Raw genomic sequence first — 20,268 nt, forward strand, 5'->3', positions numbered from 1 at the left:
GCTCAGTGGAAAGAACATAGGTTCTGAAACACTGTATACCAGATTCAAATCCTATTTCCCTTCAGATAGGTTAGGGGAATAAGCTGGAGACTCGGGGGAGTGCTGCAGATCAAGTCCAAAGGCAGTCTGGTGGCAGAATCCCTCTTGCTAGGGGGACATCTTTGTTCTAGTCAGGCCTTCAACTGATTGGATAAGGCCCACTCACATTATGGAGGATAATCTGCTTTATTAAATGTCTATCAAGTTAAATGTTAACTTCATCCAAAAAAATCACATTCACAGAAACATTCAGAATAATGTTTGACCAATTATCTGGGCTCTGTGGCCCAGCCAACTTGTCACATAAAATTAACCATCATGGAGTGATAGCAAAACATCTAATAGCTGTGATGTCACAGGCATCCCAAGTCAGGACTGGACTCAGGCCATAGCCAACCAGTACAGCTGCCCTGTGTGACCCTGGGCAAGTCACTCAATCACTAGGAGCCTCAGTTCCCTCGTCTTTAAAATGGGGGTAACAATCTCAACTTCCCAGAGTCCTTGAGAGCCTTGTATGAATACAGCTGGCTTAGAGCTGAAATACATTTGAGTTCTTTTTGAGGGCACAGAGCATGTGCTTTCCCTTCTGCATATTGTAGTGATTTAAGTTACAGTTGTTATAGTTATTTTGGTTTCTGCTGAATTCATTTGTTATTAAACACATAGCTTTTGAGCACATACTATGTACCAGGCGCTGTTCTGGATGGGGGACCTAGTATTGTGGATCTGCTTTGTTTGCAGAGCTTCATTCTCTGAGGCATACAGTCCAGTGGGGTGGCAGAGGGCAGACAAGACAAACAACAAACAAGTAAACGAAATAAATTAGTGATCAGTGCCAAAAGGAAAGTGCCTTAAGGCAGTAGAATAGAGGCAGGAGCATGTGAGCTGGTTGGGGAGAGCCTCAGGAAAGAGATGGTGTCTGAACTGTCCTGCCAGCAGAAGGGAGGAGCCAGCCCTGAGATGCTCCAGGGGCTGCATTCCCAGCAGAGGGAACCACGGGTGCTGAGGCCCTGAGATAGCGAGGAGCTCAGTGGACACGAGGAAGAAAAGAAAGACCAGGGTGGTGCTGGGATGTGGTCAGCGAGTGGGAGAGTGTTAATAGCTGAGGTCAGAGACGGGTGCGGTAGGGGCAGGAGAGGCTGGCAGCTCCTGTAGGGTCTTGTAGGTCAGTTTTGGAGGGTGGGAAGTCCAAAGTCAAGGCACTGGCAGATTCAGTGTCTGGTGAAAATCTGCTTCTCGGCTCGTAACTGGCATCTTCTTGCTGCATCCTCATGTGGCAGAAGGGGTGAGGGAGCTCTCAGAGGTCCCTTTCATAAGGGCACTAATCCTATTAGCGATTACATGACCTAATCACCTCCCAAAGGCCCCACCTTCTAAAACTGTCCCGCTGGGGGCGTAGATTTCAACATATGAATTTTGGGGGGACACATTTAGCCTGTAACAGAGACTTTCTTCCAAGAAGCACTGGAGTCAGTTGCAAGTGGAACCGCAGGAAGCGGGCTCCTGCATAACCTGTCAGCTGTGTGCAGGCTGGGAAGCCTACCAGCTCCAGGGAGCCGCAGTTCACTCTGTGGGTGCCTAACAACCTCACATCTCCAGGTGGTTCAGACCTCTTCTCACGTTGCGTGTTGTGGGGGACGATTTTGAGCCTGCGTCAGCTTGTTCTGAGCTCTCATAAATTGTTCCATGCCACGCATGTTAAAGTGGATGTAACTTTTTATTACTACAGCCACTCATTTGAAGGCCCATAATACCATCTGCAAGTGTTTTTCCAGGCAGTAGTAACTGATCACTCAGGAATTCAACCACTTAAAAAAAAAGACATTGCTTTGATGTTTAGCTCTTTGTCTTCCATACTTGACAAGAATACCCCTCCTTCTGTCTGTTATGTACCTCCCTTTTTGGTATCAGTCTTAAAGAGTAAGTTTCTTTGGGGGAAAGGTGCCTACACTTCCAGAAACTTCCATTCATCCAGTCTCCAAACTAACACTTGGGAAATGTCCCAACTCTATTTATTGTGCATAGCCTTCTTTCAAAGTCACAGCAGATCTGATGGTGCTTCCACAATGACATCTCGCATAAATACTACTTACTAAGCACAGCTTCCTTGTGTGATCAACTGCTAAACTCTTTGTATGACTTAGAGCATTTTGCCCTCATTAACCCCAGGTGGAAGGTTTTATCCTCATTTTATGGATGAGGAGGCTGAAATTTAGAGGCCAAATAACTCACTAAAAGCTTCCCAGCTAGTAAGTAACAGAAGTGGACCCAGGTCTGACCAACCCCCAAACCCCGCGTGCTACCCTGCTTCCTCGGCACCCATCCCCTGAATGTGTGGGAGCCATGAACCCTAGACCACCAAGGTCACATCGATGGTCAACAAAATTAGGTCCAGGTCTGTTTAGCTTGAATGCAGCAAGAGAGGATGTATTCCCCCCCACTGAAAAAACTGGCGATATATCTCAACAGGGAAAGATGAATTTATGCTGGATGATTCTAAGGATGGATTAGAAAAAGGAAGGCCAGTTTCAGTTGGACACTGTCAAGATATGGGGCAGCCAGCAGCTGGTATCTCACTAATCTTTGCTCAGAGGGGGAGGACTAAAGTGGGATGGGGGCTGTCGTTAGCAGGAGAGCAGCAGTCCCCCAGAACCATCATGCAGACGTCTCCTGGGCTGAAACGTGGCCATGGATAGAAACATTGTTTATGCAACGTTCTCATGACCAGTTGGAAACATTGCTTGTATTTAGCTAGGAACATCATAGTCTGTCCATCAACAGGGCTGTTTTTCACTTTCTTAAATAAAAATTATATGGCTGACCTTATGCTAGGTGTTGAAGATACAGCAGTGAACATGACCCTCCTCTTGAGGCTGAGAGGCTAGCAAGAGAGGGCCAGGGAAGTGGGGTCCATTACTGAAGATGATCTATTCCCACTTTGTAACCAGGCCTTAGGCCTATTTGTTAAAATCTGCTGTGTCCCTTCCTACCATTGGAAACATTTGTGATAGTGAAATTAAAAAGGCAGACACATCAACTCCAGCCCCACAGCCACTGCCCTGGTTATCAACTGAAACGGTCTCCCAACAGAACTAATGGAACAGTCCAGCTCTGTCCACCTCCCATCCTCCTCCATATTGCCCCCAGAGAGAGCTCTGATAATCCAAACCCTCTCACCAAATTTGAATCCTCCATCCGTTCCCGTAGCATTCGGATTCTGTTCTGCTTCACAGTTCCCTGCCTGATCAGCCTTAGTTCCCACGAGTTGTCCCCCCCCCCCACCCCGTATCCCCAGCGCTACCATCCCAAGTCACCCCTCTTCCCTACAGATTCAGGCTCATATCCTTCTCTCTCTGCCTGGAAAGCCCTGCCCCAGGACCATGCGCCTGCAAAGTAATTAATTATTTATCCTTCAAACGGAGCAGTGCCTCCTACCTGCGCCCACCCCCTGGAACTTTTCCTGCCAGCACGGAGCAGGTCTTCCTGTTTGCTCCCGCTGGACCATGTTGAGAGGAAGTGTTCGGTAAGTAGTAGTTAATTATTACCATTTTTTGTGGCGCCTTCTCACCAGTCTCCTTGCATTTCTTCTCCTCTCCCACCCTCCTCCCCCTAAACACAAAGAAGAGAGAGGGGTCTTAAAGATGCAAATCTGACCACATCACTCCTCTGCCTAAGCCTCCCTTGCTCCTAGAGCAACACTCAGAATCCTTAAGTTGGTCCCTGCCCAGAACAGGTCCAGAACCAGAGTGAGACTTTGAGAAGCTTGAAGCACAGGAGTGACGATGTTGCCTGTCTACAAAATGGAATGAAACACAAAGACAGAACTAAACCCCACAATAAGTGTACGATCGTTTAATAAAACTCCTATTTTTCACACAATGACTACTTTGGTGCTTTGAAAAAAAATTTTTTTTTTAATATAATTCTTAGAAACATCCTTTCTTTGGTGGCCCTGTTTTGCTGGCACTTGTATCAGTTCCTCAGGAAGCATCCCCTGGATCCTTGCACGAGGACTGTCTCCCCATCCGAGGGGCTCACACTCAGCAGTGAGTAACTGTGGAGTCGTTTGTGTCATGTCTGTGTCTCATGCAGGACTCCTGTGCCCCAGGGAGACGGAGGTGGTCTGTCTTGTCTACCACAGTCCCCCGGTGCCCAGCATGATGGGGACATTGACTGGTGCTCATTTGATGCCTCTCGTAGACGAGTGTCTTCCCTGATTGCATGCTCATCTCGCCACTGAGGCATACACCCTTTAAGAAGAAGGTCCATGTATTTTCATCTTTACATCTGGAAATTAGCGCAGGACTTGTCACATAGTAAGTACTTAGTAACTATTTCCTATAAAAGAAATGAATGTTTTCCTCTTTGATCCCACAGTAAGTCATTTTAGAACCATGAAAAGAGAATAAAATAATCCTGTGTTATTTTACTTGACTTGAATAGAAAATTTTAATCTCCAGAATTTCATCGTTTTCAAGTCTCAGTAGGCATGAGAAATTTTTGGGAGTTTTCATCACAGTTCAAATCACTGTGCTCCGTGTAAAATGGAATTTGTATTTCTTGATCAGTATGGGGCCTTAGGCTCTTAAAAGAAAAACACAGCATCTCTCACTGAGGACGCTTTAACTCTACATCTGATGGTAACCACTTCTCTCCTCTCTGAAGGAAGTCTTTGAAAAGAAGTCATTGAAATTACTGACCTAGCAAATAAACAGAGCTACCCTAGGCTTAACCTTCATTACTGGGCGCGTGAAGCCTGCTGCCCTGTTGTCTGGGAAGGCTCGTGGGATGTAAATGCCCTTCCAGCTGTGAGCCCTCGGGAGAGCAGGCCTTCAGCTGTTAATCTCTGCTCTCTGCCTACTGTCTCCAGCGTCAAAACGCAGCCTCCAGCATGTCTTGAACAAGTAAATTACTGGGGAGCTTGAGTATGTTCTTTAACAACTACTCGCTTGAGAGGCTGACAGTTTTAAACTGGTGCATTTCCAAGTGACCTCGTCAGACATCTCGGCACGATACTGGATGAAGATGTGAGCAGCCCCGAGTCTGACAAGCCCCCAGAGCGAGTGTGAGGAGTGCCCAGGCAGCCACGCGGGGGACGCGGGACTGACACTCACCTGAAGGGAGCCCCACAGGCATGGCCAGTTGCTCTTTTGAAGATTTTTCTTTTAGGTTTTTCTGTGACTTTGTAAAACCCTGGCTTTTCCTTATCTGAGAAGTTAGTATTGCTCCTAGTCAGAAGTTTGAATAAAGTGATAAAGTCAGCTTTCAAAAAAAGTGATCCTCTTCAGTTCCATGCTGATTTCCTCTGCTTCCCTCACGCTATTTCCTTGTGCTGCCTCGTGGGGCTTAACGTTCAAGATCTCAACAGAGAGGGCAGAGGCAACAGAAGAGAGGGCATTTCTTACCACCCTTGAGAAAACTCAAGCCTTGTTTTTAAAAAGAAAACTCAAAATTGCTAAGGGTGGAGAAGCTGGAAACATCTCATCCTGATTTAACAACCAACAGAACTTTGCTTATTCCTGCTCAGATTTAATCAGCATTCTCCACCCAAAGAAACGGACCAGACTTGAAACAGGGACAAGATGGGCTAGTCACTAGCTGAGCCTTTCTCCTCTCCCCTGGGGCATGAGGTTAACCGCAGCCCTGCCAGGCTGCTAACTAACTAACCCTGCCGGTGGTTGTTAGGGTCTCTAGCTTGGCGCAGCAGAGGGGCGTGGCTGGGAAGACAATATAGCACATCTCCCCCGTCCGGGAGATGAAGACAAGGAACTGCACGTGGGCAACTGTGTGTCTCCAAGGCTGTGACCGCGTAGCCATCTTTATGGTTCTTGTTTTGATAACACTTTGTAGAGTATTTTTGCAATATCAGTTCCTTCAGTCATTTTCAGCGCTGAGCAGGGGGACACAAGATTCATCCAAATCATTGCTTTGAAGTCACCCAAATAAAATATGTATTTCTGGTACATTGCTTCTAAAACACTCTGTGATGGCCAAGGGCAATTTAAAAAATCAATTGCTATCCATCCAGTCTTCCTTTTGGAAGGGGGTGTTACGGCAGATAGAGGGAGGGCATGGTATTCATGAGCACGTTTCAGTGCTGTGGAGTCCCATAATATTACAGCTTATTGCACGGCTGATGCTGGACAGAGTAGCCATTCAGTAAATACTTGTGGAACTGGCACTGGTTAGATAGACCTTGGGTCACACCCTGTCCTGTTGCACCTGTTGTGTACAGAACAAGCATCATATACAGCTCTCCCAAGAGGCAGGGACTGAGGCAACCTACCAGGGTTAAGGTCCATTTGGTCTTCCGTGTTGAATTTTTATTAGCAGATATTCTATTCTGTACTCATTGGAGCTACACAAATTAAAGATTTTAAGTACAAATAGAATAATTATATATTGTACTTGAATAATGGACAAAGTAAGTGAATATCATGTTATCTCTTAATAAATACATTCACTCAAAACATTAAGCATTATTCTTATTTACTAAAAAGTATTAATAACCATAGAATTCATGTTAACTTGTGCAATTTTATGGAGCACAATAAAGGGTTATATTTTTCTTAACATGAGTGACCTTGCGTCAGTTTAAGAAAGTCAATCTCCTGTCCAGGATGTATAAAATTAATAATACACCTTAAGGAAAAAGGTTATTAGTATCTAACTCATATAATGCAGGAAATATCACCAGTTGAATGTAATATCCAAAAGCCAGATATTGGTTAAAAACAAAATATAAAAAAGACACTTGTAACATTTAGATGTCAAAATAATACATGCTGCTTGTATTTTCATTTAGTTTATCTTATGTGAAGATGAGTTTAAAACTAAATGGAGTGAGGGTGGGGAAAGCACTTTAAGAAAATCAACATGTTAAAAGGCACCTACAATGAGCACATTAAATTCATTATTCAGTAGCAAAATTTAGTGAAGCTATATTTGCTTCTGAAGTTCTTACCATTTCCAGAAAGGAATTCTTTCTCCCTTAGTCTATTTTCTGCTGCCTGACTTTACCCAAGCAGTTCTGACTTATTCTACTGATCAAACAGGCTGAGCAAGATAATTATCTATGCATGGATGCTTTGGTGTAAAAGACATCTCGAGAGTAGTTCAAGTTTCTAATTTTTTAAAAAACAAAAGGGGCAAAAGAGACGGGGAGAGGAGTAACAGTGCTTAATACGCAGCTAATGAAATGCTAATGTGCACAAATGAATTTTGAAAGAACACAAACATTGCTTTGAAATTAATTATACCTCTTCCATTGTCTTAAAAAATGGAAGATTGAAACCTGTATCACGATGTTTACTATGTTTAATTTTCAATTGTTTCTTTGATGTTTCAGATAGAAAGATTTGCACCTGCGAAGAAAAAAGTCTCTGAACAGATTGCAAACACTCTGCAAACACTTCATCAGGAATGTTAGTTGTCAGCCTACCCCCAGCACAAGGGAGCCTTGATGATATCTTGTGTGCCTGTGACTCCTTTTGATTAATAAATGCAAACAGTTTTTCTCAGTAACCTCTGTTGCAATCTATGCATGACAATTAGGGACAACCTCTGGTGAAGGGATGCACTGAAGTCTGTTTTTGCTTCCTCTGCTGCAAAATAAATAGTTGATGTTTAATGCTTTTTGACAATTAGAGAATGAAATCTCTGCAGCTCTGCACTTTGAGCAACTGTTTATTATTTCTGTTCCCTGCAATGAAGGATCAATGTTCATGACAATTTTAACTCCACTCAGGATGGACAATTTGATTATTTCTTTCCCTGAGTTTCATGTCCTGTTATTGAATTCTTGGGTGGAGGTATCGTTGGTTTTCACAAAATGGATTTGATGTTTCCATCAAAACAATGTATTGAATGGGCATTATAAGGAAAGCAAGTGTGACTCTCATGGAATATTCCATTGTTACTTTCCAGGGCAAAGACAGCAGCTAAAAGTTGTGAGAGACTCAAGTTTGGTCCTGCCCTAAGCCCTGTGAGCTTCCTTTTGGATTGGCTGGCAGTGCCTTAGCAAGACGTGTCCTTCTTGTAGGTATCAGGGCACCGGGGCATGTCCAGCCTTCTGGAGTTGCAGTGGTTAGACTTACAGTAGTGCTGCCAGGGATCATCTGCAAAATGTGGAGGTGGCAAAGGGGGGACAGGGCTGCGGCACTGCACAGCTCCAGGAGGCACCGTCCCCAGGGAATCCAGAACGCACAGTGGCCTGAGGCTGTGCAGTGCACTCAGAGGTCTGGTTGGTTTGTGTACAGCCTGGACGTCACAGACTGCCAGGGAGACCAGGGTGCAGAGAAAAGAGCCTGAACCTTAGAGACACTGACACAGGTGGGTGTGGACCTAGGGGTGTGATCCTGGTGTCTGAGTGTCCTTCCAAGCAGAGCCTGTGGCTTGTGCTGTCATCCATTCATCATCTCATCATTCAGTGATTCATTCAGGTATTCAATATATGTTCACTGGGCCCTCCCGATAAACAAGTCACCCAGGGGCAACTGCGAAGAATTGGTGGCCCAGTGGAAAGGAGGGTGGGTTGGCACATGTCTTAGTTATGGCTGCTGTTACAAAATACCACAGTTACTAACAACAGAAATTTCTCGGTTCTGGAGGTGTACGTCCGAGCTCAGGGTGCCAGTGTGGTCAGCTTAGGGCCTCTTCTGGGTGGCAGACAGCTGTTTTCTCTTATCTTCACATGCAGGAAGGGGCTAGGGAGCTCTCTGGGGTCTCTTTTATAAAGACACTAATCCCATTCACAAGGGCTCCATCCTCATGACCTAATCGCCCCCCAAAGATCCTTCCTCCTAATACTGTCACACTAGGGGCTTGCATTTCAACACATGAATTTAAGAGAAGCATATTCAGCCCATAAGATCAGACTGTGGCCGGGCAGCGGGTTAAGGACTAGACCAAAGCATGCTCAGGCCAATGAGGGCCAACAGGAGGCTTGAGCTGAGTGCTGAGAGGTAGCACTGCTCAGAGACAGGGGTGGGAAGTGCTGGACAGAGCTGCTCCGTGGCCGAAGGAGGAAATGCTAGCTGCTTGGACCAGAGTGGGCCAGGAGGCGTGACAGACCAGACAATGGCGAGTCCAGAGGGGAGGGAGGAAGACGAGCAAGGGACCCAAGGGAATGCGTTAGCCAAAACAAACAGGCAGCCGGAGGGAGCAAGTTGTCCAACCAGTAAAGTCTGGAGAGAGAGATTTCCTGGGACGTGGAGGGCAGGGCTGCTAGGGAGAAGAATTTTGTGCAGCTTGTATAAGCTAATCCTGCAGGCAGACAGAGCATTCCTAGAGCCTGGAGAAGTTGGGGCATTGGGCAAATTATGGCAGCTTGAAACCAGGGACAATAACACCTACCAGGAGCCTGGTTGAGTGGCTTTAATGAAATAGTGTCTATAAAGCAACTGGAACAGAGGGTGTGCTAACAAATGGCAGATGTAATGACTGATGCTGTCATAATTAATCTCCACGGGACACAGCACTTTCGTGAGGCTCTCACCAGGCTGAATACTGAATGTCCCTCTCCTTCACTACAGTTTTTAACTTTCAAAATTTGTCTTAATGATCTTGGTATCTGTATATTTGTTACCATAAGTCACCTCAAAAAATTTTTAGAAGTGGATGGGGGTACATTATAAGTAAGTATAGTTATCTGAAGTAATAAGTAGCTTTCATGTCCTGCTGATGAATTGCTTCATTCATCTTATTTTCAAGGTGCTTTCTGTTCAGAAAAGGATAAAGTATCTGGGAAAAAAGATGGAAGAGAGAAGAATCTCAATTTTAGATCATTATTTTTAGTTGGATGAACTGATAGGAAGAAATACCCTAATTTTATGCAAAATGAGATTTATGTGATATGAATGTACTGCTGTCATTGAATCAAGCCATATCATGTTCCATCCAGCAATCAGGGTGACAGGAGTTCAATGTGAAGAATGATTGCAGGTAATAAATACTCCATCCTTCATATACAGAGCTGATGTTCTAGACTGTCCAACACTGCTCTGATCCACTGGCACTTTCTGAACCGTGATGTCAGGCTGTGGGAAAAGAGGGGCCAGCCCACGTGGGATCAGGTTGGGCCTGAGATGCAGTCCTCTCCCAGAGGGCAAATTTGGGAGGGAGTGTCCAGTAGCAGGAGTCAGGCAAGCTTAATCTTGTATCCTATCTGCCATTCACTGTCCAGTAGCATGACCTTACAAAGAAGGACTTTTAGCCTCTCTCAGCCGCAGTTTCCTTATCTGTAAAATGGGTGAAAATAACATCCACCTTGAAGGGCTTTGTAGGTTGAGTACTGGCTAAGCACCTCACTCTTAGTCTCGTATACAGTTAATGTGTAATTTTAAAAAGTTTTTTTTAAAGAAAGATAGCAATAATAATAGTCTTGAATTTGGCTTGGTTGATATCAAACTTCTACTGAGACTATAAGCCATGGAGGTGTTTTTGGAAAATAAACTTTAAAGCTTGGATGAATAAAGTGAAGTGATAGAAGCCTAACAGTCATCGTGGATCTGAGTGAGTGATGCCCGCACTTCCTTACGCAGAGGGTAACACTCAGGACTGGCTACATCTGGCTGGCACAGGTTTGGCCTTGGCCCAGGGAAGCAGCAGTGGTGAGTTTTGAATTTTGGCTGGGCCATTCTTTCTTGAGATTGAGGCAAGAAGAGAATCAACGAGGACCATGTTCTTCTACGAGGTGTGCCCCCAGGGGAAAGACATGCTCCACTGACCCCTGTAATAAGACCTGCGTGCACCCGGTGCCACACAGGTCGTCCCATTCCATCCTCAGGACCACCCCCGAGGGAGGAACTCTCACTGTACCCATCTCACAGAGGCTCAAGCACGGGAACAGGGAGTGTGATGTGGAGCCACAGGCTGCTTGACCCCAGGGGGGACGCTCTTAGCCATTGTCCCTCCCCGGGCGGGTACTGGGCCTATAAAGGCGTGCTGTGAAGATACAGCCAAAGGTAGCATGCCAATGGAGACACCCCTCAGAGATGAGGTACATCACCGATTTTGTTTCATGTTCACCAAAGCCAAGGTAGAGAGGAGTAATGTTACATGTACAGCAACAGATCAAAAAACCTTTAGGGAAGAGGGATAACTCAGAAGCAAGGTGGAAAAGGCTGGATTATCTAAAAGAATTGTTGGTATGAAAGGAGGTACCCTCAGAGCAGCCCACAGAAGAGTAAGGAAGTCAGTTCTCTGGGTAGGGGGAAAATGTGCAGCCTTTTGGAAGCGTTGACTTGGGACACCTGGTAATAGAGGAGTCTGCGGTCATTATGGATTGAGCCTGCCATGGGCTCCTGGCGTGAACTTGTTATCGGAGTATTTTATAGTCCACCTGACCGAAAAGAGCAACTGGACTGTGAAATGATAGAGCAAATAAAAAAAGCCGTAAAAGAGCCAGAGTGATAGTAATGGGAGATTTTAAGTACCTGAGCACAGAGCAGAGTGCATTAAGTGGATGAAATAAAGCTTGAAGTGTGTGTGGAAGAGGCTTTAGGGATGGGAGAGTGGGAGGTGGGGAGGAGGGTGGCAAGGAGGGAGGGGAGTTTCTCCAGAGGGGACTGTTTAACTCAGCATCTAACATATTAGTACCTAATACCAAAGGTATAATTAAAACGAGCATCTGCATTAGCACACTTTTTCCCTTGGCAGGGCCGGCCCGGTCCTCTCTCTTGGCCTCTGTGCCCAAGGAAAGTCTTTGGTACTCAGCTTTCTGCATCCTTAGACGGTTTCTGCACAACCTCCAATTCGTCCAACCCACAATCTAGACATCTGGGGAGGGAAACTGGAATTCCAAGATAAATGTCAGGATCGATTCCTAAATTTGCCACACTGTAGCCTTGTTCAGATTGCACCGTTTAGTGTATTTATTTAAAATTTAAATTACATTTCTGGATTACAGTTTTAAAACATGTTTCTGAATAAGTCTCTGAGTGAGTGCTTCCTGTCTCAGTAAATTAATAGATGTATGACTTCAGGATGAGTGCCAGGCCAGGGATCTTCAGGTCAGTTGTGTGTCAAGCATCCCTGTACTGCGCTAAGGGGTCAAGGCTGCAGGGCTGGGCACCCAGCACTCACACGTGCTGAGGCAAAGGTGGGCCCAGGGAGCCTCACAACAAATCCTCAGTGATTAGTGAAGCAACGAGTGTGGGGAGGGAAGAAAGCCACTCTCATTTTCTCTGTTTTCAGGATGGTTTATGAGCAAGCTGCCCCCAGCCCTGGGGTGAGCCTGATCCAAACTCTCAGTCTGGGTGTGGAGAAATGGAATCCCAAACCACTGGCCAGCCCAAAGGACCAGAAAACAGGACAGTGTGGGTTGACGCTCAGCCCAGATGTGGCCAAGAGTGTGTTACACGAGCTGATGATTTAAGGGCGTAACTTAGAGATGCCAAATTCTGAGCTTGCAGATGCAAGAGGCAGAGTGGATGGGGAACAGCCCAGGGTCCAAACCACCACAGGAGTACCAGGCAAGGTGCAGGAGTCTGGGGTCTCCCTGTGGGGGGTGGTCTCGCCTCTGCCCTTGTCTGCTGTCCCCTCTCTGAAGGGCATGTGGACTGGACTCAAAGATTGTGGGGAGGAATGAAGTCTCCCCCATCCCACCCCATTCGGTTCAATTTCCTTTGTTTTTAAAGCACTTTGTTCTAATACACGAAACTCCAAAGGACTGCTTAGCCTCCCGCCTTCACAACGCAAAAATAAAACCCTGGCAAAATATTATTTCAGCTATTCTGAGATGATGCTTTCCATTTTCAGGATGTTAATAATGGGCTCTGGGGGGATTTTTTTCTGGGCCCAATAGCAATGTTATAAAATTAAACATCCATGTGAGTGAAGGAAATTGAAGTAATTATCCTGCAGCGTGGAGGAAAGCCTCTTCTACTCCGAAGCACCCTCAGCCCGTGCACCGCGCGGTAACTCGTAACAGCCGTCACTCCAAAAGCCTAATTCCTCTTCAGCGTTAGGCATGCACCAGCACTCGGAAGCTTCAGCGCTCTACATGATGTCCCTAGTAAGCACTTCGCCTTTCCTGGTGGCTCTTCAGGGCTTTGTGGGGCAGAAGCAAGAGCAGCACAGGGGTTTGTGTGATGGACACCCACGTTCCTGCAGGTGTTGCCTAAGGCGACCCTTGGTACCGCCTCCCATCACCTGCCTGGCTATCACCGCTTCCCTGACCACAGTGGCTGAGGACAGAGACAGACTGAGATGTAGGGAAGGGAGCTTTTCTTGTCTCGTTCAAGCCAGCCTCGAAGGATGAGCTAAACAGCAGCAGCTGAAAACTTTCAAGCTGGAGACCAAGCCTAACTCAGGGCTCCTAAGTGGGAGGAGTCGGGGGTGTGGACCCCAGGAGGCCCCCAACACAGTGGTGCAGCTTGGATGCTGGTGCGCACAGAGGGCTTCATTCCCTGACTGAGTGACTTACTCATTCATTCTCTCCTTCACTCGTTCGTTCATTCAGAAGACTCCGGGCTCTGCTGTTTACTGGCTGTGAACTCAGGCACATGGCTGAATCTCGCTGTTTCTCCATTTCTTTTTGTAAGTTTCAGGACCCAGTGCCTCCCTCGCAGGATCGGGAACATGCGATGAATTCACGTAAAACCCTTGGAACAGGGTTTGATGTGTAATAAACACTCAGTAAATGTTAGCCATGATGATGACTACAGAGATTGTTATCAGCAGGGGTCCTGATAGTCAGGGAAGCAGAAGCTAGACCAGTTATTGTAGCAGGGAGAATTTAATATGAGAAACGGGCTTAACAAGTATTGGTGAGCAGAAAAAGTGAAAGGGAACTGCAGGGAGCAGCCAGCAGGAACATCGAGATGATTATATCTATGGGGTGTGTGTGTGTGTGTGTGTGTGTGTGTGTGTGTGTGTATGTAAAATTATATACATTTTATAACCTGGGCCCTTAGTGGAGAGAATCCACAGAGATGGGACTCAGACCTCTGAGTTGGGGAACGAATGCCTAAGAGCACGATAGAACCTCTGGGAGTGCAGAAAGGAAAACAAAGCAAAACCAAGAAAACCTGGAAAACTGCTAGGGAAACTGGCAGGAAGAGCAGGAAGAAGCAAATCCCTCCTCCCTCCTCCTGCCGCCTGCCCAGGCTCCATCGAGTGCCGCTTACTGAGACCAGCTGGTAAAGGGACAGCCCCCAACTCCAAGAGGAGAACAGAGGCTGGGTTTGGAGCTTAGAGACAGAAGTTGATAAAAGACATGATGCAGGTGGGGATGATGCCAATGAAGTGGGTTATACCAGGGAACAAACCAAAACAGGGCTACTGAGGTGGGCAGATGTTAATACATATACATGGAAGTAAACATGTCATTACACAGTTTGATGAGTTCTGAGAAGGACACGAATAGGAGGACAAATGTGGATGGAGTGACCTGGGAATGCCTCTCTGGAAAATCTTTATACATGAAGTTTCCACCTGCAGAATATGGGGGTGAGGGTGGAGTAGGGGAGGGTGATTTTTCTAAGCAGAGGGAAGGAACACAGACTAGAGCCAGAGGTGGGAAGAATTTGGTGTCCCAGTGAGAGAGGGTCTGTCTCCTGCTGGGTCCAGACGGAGCTGAGAGGACTGTGGGGCTTCTGTCCAGCTCACCCTTGACCCCTGGGCCACCGAGGGCAAGTGGAGCTTCCCAGAGCATCGGTTTTCCATCTTCACAGAGGCAATATCTGCCTCACTCTCCTCCCAGACATACTGTGTGTGCAGATGAAATAGTGGATAGAAGTACTTTTTCAAAGCACCATACAAATGCAAAATAGCGACACCATTGTCTAGATAGCTGAGATCAATCCTTTGTTTTATTACAGTACAGGGACTACATTGCAAAAGTCCATTAGTGGAGTCTTCTGGGCTAGAAGATTCCAGTTTGGATTCTAGCCCAACCATGACTATTGTAAGCTGTCCAGCTAGTACATATTAAATAGCCCCATTTGCTGACTAAGAGTCATTTACATTGATGGTTCTCAGTTTCCACAATCACTAACCTTTCCGCATAAAAATACGTGCGGTAGCCCTGCTCCCAGAGCTCTATATTTGCTTCGTGTGGATTGGTTTTTGACATATTTCTGCTAAGAAGGACAGTTTGAGTAATAAGATGGGAAGCTTTCCTTTACTCCGTGGTCTCACGTCTTTTCTTGGAGTCAGGAGTCACTCATTCATTCATTCGTTCAATAAATATTGAGCACCATTATGTGTCAGCACAAATTCCCAGTCATGATTCTTTCTTAATAAATCTTACAGTGTTTATATTTCATAATATCTTCTTAGATCCACATGTATAAACCTCCACAGATCCATTTATCAAGGACAATCTGGGGACCAGTTGTTAGTGTTCAGTCTCAGCACTGTTGCTGGATGGACCATCTCCAGCAAGTCATTAGGATCCTCTGTGACTGGAGTTTCACTGCTAGTTGTTCAGCCACATCTAGCCCCACACCAGGCAAGTTTTGTTTTGCAGCATCCTGTGTGGGCTTCTCTCCCTGGGGAGAATGTCCAGTGGCCACAGGTGGTGGTACTTGTGGACCTTACTTCCCAGATGACCAATGAGTTTTGAGCCAGGAAGGAGGGCAGGTTAAGCTGGGGAAAGTCATTTGCCAGTTTCCACCTAGAAGGATTCAAAGCAGAAGATACCTTGGTCAAGTGGCCACCTCCCAAGGAGAAAGCCAGGGTGGAGGATGAGGAGGGGACCCAACTCAGCATTTAGCATGAGGGCTCAAGCAGCGGTGCTTAGAGCCAAATACATGGAGCCTGCTCTCCATCCTGGTACGTAAGTTAATGAGGGGTGTTTATTTTATTTACTGCTATGTCCCAAGCCTTTTATGGTCACCCCATGCATATCTTAATGTGCCAGCGGTCCCTGCCTGAGTACCTCCTGACATTTAATGCATCCTGGTGACATTTTTCCCAGCAGTCACCACATCCTGAATTGTTTTAATGAACCATTCCATTTTACCCACCAGGCTGAAGCCTTACCTGAGTTGTAACCCAGACAGACGCAGCCCTAACGCATCACTTCGCCTCAGTGGGGACCAGTCGGCACCACCAGGCTCTTTGTTTTCCTGAATCCGTGGTTAGGGCATCTGCAGATTAGCTAATGGAGGGTGCTCTGTCTTGCCAAATGTTAATGGTGTAAAATGTGATCATTTTGCTGACAAATGTAAACAGGTTTCATTCTGACTTGCAGTAGAAATAATCCCTCAATTTTGCAACCTGGGAACAATAGATTTTGTTGATGTTGATTACTCCATTTCTAGCTCCTTCCAGTGATAGTGGTTTTCAGCTGCAGCTTTCAGGTGATATGTGTGTGATGTTTTCTCATTAGCACCCTAATGATAGATACTACGAATTCTGTGCCTGTACTGCACATCTTATAACCGCGAATGAGTTTGTTGGAGCAGTCACTGCAAACACATTTACTGTCTCACTCTTGCTTGCTTTGGGAAGTTTCTTTTCCCTTTTCCAAAGTCATGAAGAGCTCAGAGGTCTGTGAGACGATGCCCCACCTTCATGCATTACTTTGCAGTTCAGTGCAACTCACTGGGGAAATAACTTTTCCTTTTAACCTTGGGTTAATATTAATAGCCTGGGAATTTTTCCAGAGAATGTCATTTTACACAATCTCCATTTCTGAAATATATGCAAAATGTACCCCCCATGTGGTTCTCATTATGACATTTCTCCCCAAATTTTAGTGAAAGAACTGTTTAAAATTACATAAGGATTTGGCATTAAATTCCATACTTAAGGAGCCCACTGGTAGGACTCTGCTTGATGGCTTCTAAATTAATAATGAGGAATTCATTAATTTATATTGCATTTCTACTATTGTCCTAGGCCCCAGAGAGACCGAGTGGAGCAAAAACCCTCCTCAGGGAACCTGTGAGCTGATGGAAGAGACAGAATGATGGTGCTGATTGCAGAGACGAAAAGGTAAGACGCCCTGGTGAGGGCTGGACAGGAACAGAGGCTCCAAGAACAGGTGACAGGCACCTGAGGTCTCCCGGAGTGTCGGGACAGGCTTCCCAGAGGGAATTCTGTGTGGGTCGAGTTCTGAAGGATGCATTAGGGAGAAAGTGAGGGTGAGGAAGGTCCCAGGTGAGTGAAGTCCCAGTAGGTGGGGGAGGAGAGGGGATGGAGGAAGCTTGTGCTGGAACAAGCAGAGGCAGGGTGGGGTGGGGACGGGGATCACGCAAACACCGTTGGTCCTGGTAAGAACGTGGATCTCCATCCTAGAAGCCAAGGGAAGCGGAGGAGGGAGTGGATAGTGGAGACACGGCCAGATTTCTAGTTTGAAAACCATCACCTTGGCTTTTGGCTGGAAAATGGATTGGGGACGTTCAAGATGGAATATGGATGGCCCAGTTAGAAGGCTTTCTTAGAAGTCCGGGGAGGAGTCACGCCGTTCTGTCCCTAACACAACTGCATTCAGTTCTGGGCTTCCCTCAAACAGTTCCCTGTGCCTGGAATGTGCTGCCCACTCCCATCCCGCGGCTTCCTCCTCACCCCCACCCCAATTTCGCATCACTCCCTTCATGGCCCTTGGTGGCCCCTGCTTCCACCTCTGCCCTGAGGCGGGTCCGCGAGTACCCACCCCTATCGCTGAGCCTCTGCATCGGTTTTGGAGGCTCCATTTACATATCTGTCGCCACCACATGTTACAGGGGTTCCAGATACCCTCTATGTCACCTCGCCCCGTGCCTGGCACACAGTGTTGGTTGAGTAACTGGCAGTGGACATGGCTGGAGGCACAGAGATAGAAGGTACAGATTTAAATGGAATTGCTCCAGCTGCCGTAGAGGCCCGGAGGAAGCATCTTCTGACTCCCTCCAAGGTGCTTCCAAGCGCCTGTGAGAACGCCCAGGCCAGCAAATGGCAGGATGGGAGGAGACTGTGGATGCAGACCAGGGCAGGAACTGGACGTGAACTCTGCCCAGTACAGCTTTTCCTTGGGATTCCAGGTGGCTCTGCCTGAGCAAAAACCAGAAATTAGAAAACATGGAAAGACTTGCTACTTGTGGTAGGAGTCTCATAAAAATGTTTACAGGGAACATTACTATGATCCAAACACTGAACATTCTATAGGCATTATCTCATTGAGTCCTCACGATGTTGCTGTGAGATGTAAAAGTCATTATTATCCCCCTGTACAGATATGGCACAGAGAGGTTGAGTAACTTGCCCAGGGTTACACAGCTAGAGAATAGGTGAGCTGGATTCAGACCCAGGCTGCCCAGCATCAGAACCCACACTCTGATGTGACTTTAACAGGAAAGGCAGTGGCTGAGACATGTTTTAAAAAAGGGAAGAGCCTTCCCTCCAAGGCTGGAAGCCCCGTGTTATTAAAATCAGATTATAACAGCACACAGGACTTTCATTATAAAGGCTGACGTGGTTTCCAAACAATGCAAGGCAGGCAGAACACAGATTTCCCTTCCTGGAGAGACTCCTGGGGTGTAACAGAGGTGAAAGAAGAGTTAAGCCATTTGGTGAGCCCGGATTGGGGGTTGGGGCGGGGACTGGGCAGGGGCGGGGACTGGGCAGGACAAGGCAAGCTTTATCAGATGAGACAATAGAAATGTATGAGGGCATCCAAGTCGAGAAGAAACGTGAGGAGTCTAAATACGAAGGTGGTGCCAGAACTGCAGGGAGGAGGCTGCGGAGGAAGGTGCACGTGTTTCTAGTGTGGGCACACGAGTGAGGTGCCAGCCAACGGGCGCATGAGCGTCGTAAAGGGAAGGTCCTGAGAACTGGTGCTGGAGTCTTTGGGGCAGGCGGGTACCAAAGAACATCACCTGTCTTAACCCCCCACCTGCCCCCATTCATGCTCAACTCTACCAGCCAGACAGGGTGTGGGGCCTGGGTACGAGGCGGGGAGGCGAGGTCCTACCCAGTGTGGAGCGTGCAGTGCAGACGCAGGATGATTGTCACCTATTGGCACAGACTTTGTGTGCGTTAGCACATCAATTCCCACAGCGAGTTAGATACTGCAGAGATCCTTCATGTCACAGATGGGGAAGCAAAGGCTCACGGGGGCCAACAATGGTACAGCAAGTGGTGGATAAAGGGTCCAAACCCGCACATCTGGCTCGGAACTATGTTATGAACTGCGAAGCTAAGCTGCCTCCCTGCCCAGGGTGCAACAGAACACCGCGTTCAAATCCACTGTCTCCTGAAGGCTGCCAGAGACCAGAGCCAGTGAAAGGCAAGGCAAGGCAAGGATTGAAATCATCTCCTGGAACACTAAGGCTAGATGACTAAATGCCAAGGTGATGAAAAGACAGTGAATTTAGCCCGACAATGGAGGAGAACCATCATGAAATTCAGAGGTTTTCTTGGGAATCAAACGTTTTTCATGCTACAGTATCATTTAGGAAAAAAAAAAAAAAAACCAAAATGTTCTTAAATTTCCAGTTTCCTATTTAGAAACACTGTGTTAAGAGTCAACACCAGCAAAGGGAAATGAAAATGAACTTGAGAAGAGGCAAGACGCAAGGCACAGAGATTCACAGCAAAGGAAGGAGAGAAAAGGAGCTGGTACACGAGCACAACGTGATGTGTTGGGCCCGAGGGAGCAGTGTGGGAAGAGGAGTGGCTCCAGGGCAGAGGAGGAAACGGAGGGAAATATCCCGGGAAATGAGGAAATGTTGTGTTCCCGAAGGCGAACAGGGACCTGTTATGGAAGAAGTCTTGGTCCCGGAAGACAGGATCTCCTGGTAACACCATGCAGATGCGGGGTGGCTGGTGAGTTAGAAGTTCCTCGGAAGAAACCCAGGCAGATCGGAGATTGTCCGAGTATGATGCAGGTGGAGGGTTCTGTCTCAGCTGATGCAGGGTAAATCAGCTGAGAGCGAAGAGGACATAGCTCAGAGGTAGAGCGCATGCTTAGCATGCACGAGGTCCTGGGTTCCATCCTCAGTACCTCCGTTAACAAGTAAATAAATAAATAAACAAACAAACAAACAAACAAACCTAATTGCCTCCCCCCACCAAAAAGAAAATTTAAAAAGAAATTTTTTTAACATTTTTTATTGATTTATAAACATTTTACAATGTTGTGTCAAATTCCAGTGTTCAGCACAATTTTTCAGTTATTCATGGACATATACACACTCATTGTCACATTTTTTTCTCTGTGAGTTATCATAACATTTTGTGTATATTTCCCTGTGCTATACAGTGTAGTCTATTCTACAATTTTGAAATCCCAGTCTATCC

The sequence above is a fragment of the Camelus ferus genome, chromosome 11 (assembly GCF_009834535.1).
Source record: "Camelus ferus isolate YT-003-E chromosome 11, BCGSAC_Cfer_1.0, whole genome shotgun sequence".
Taxonomy (NCBI): domain Eukaryota; kingdom Metazoa; phylum Chordata; class Mammalia; order Artiodactyla; family Camelidae; genus Camelus; species Camelus ferus.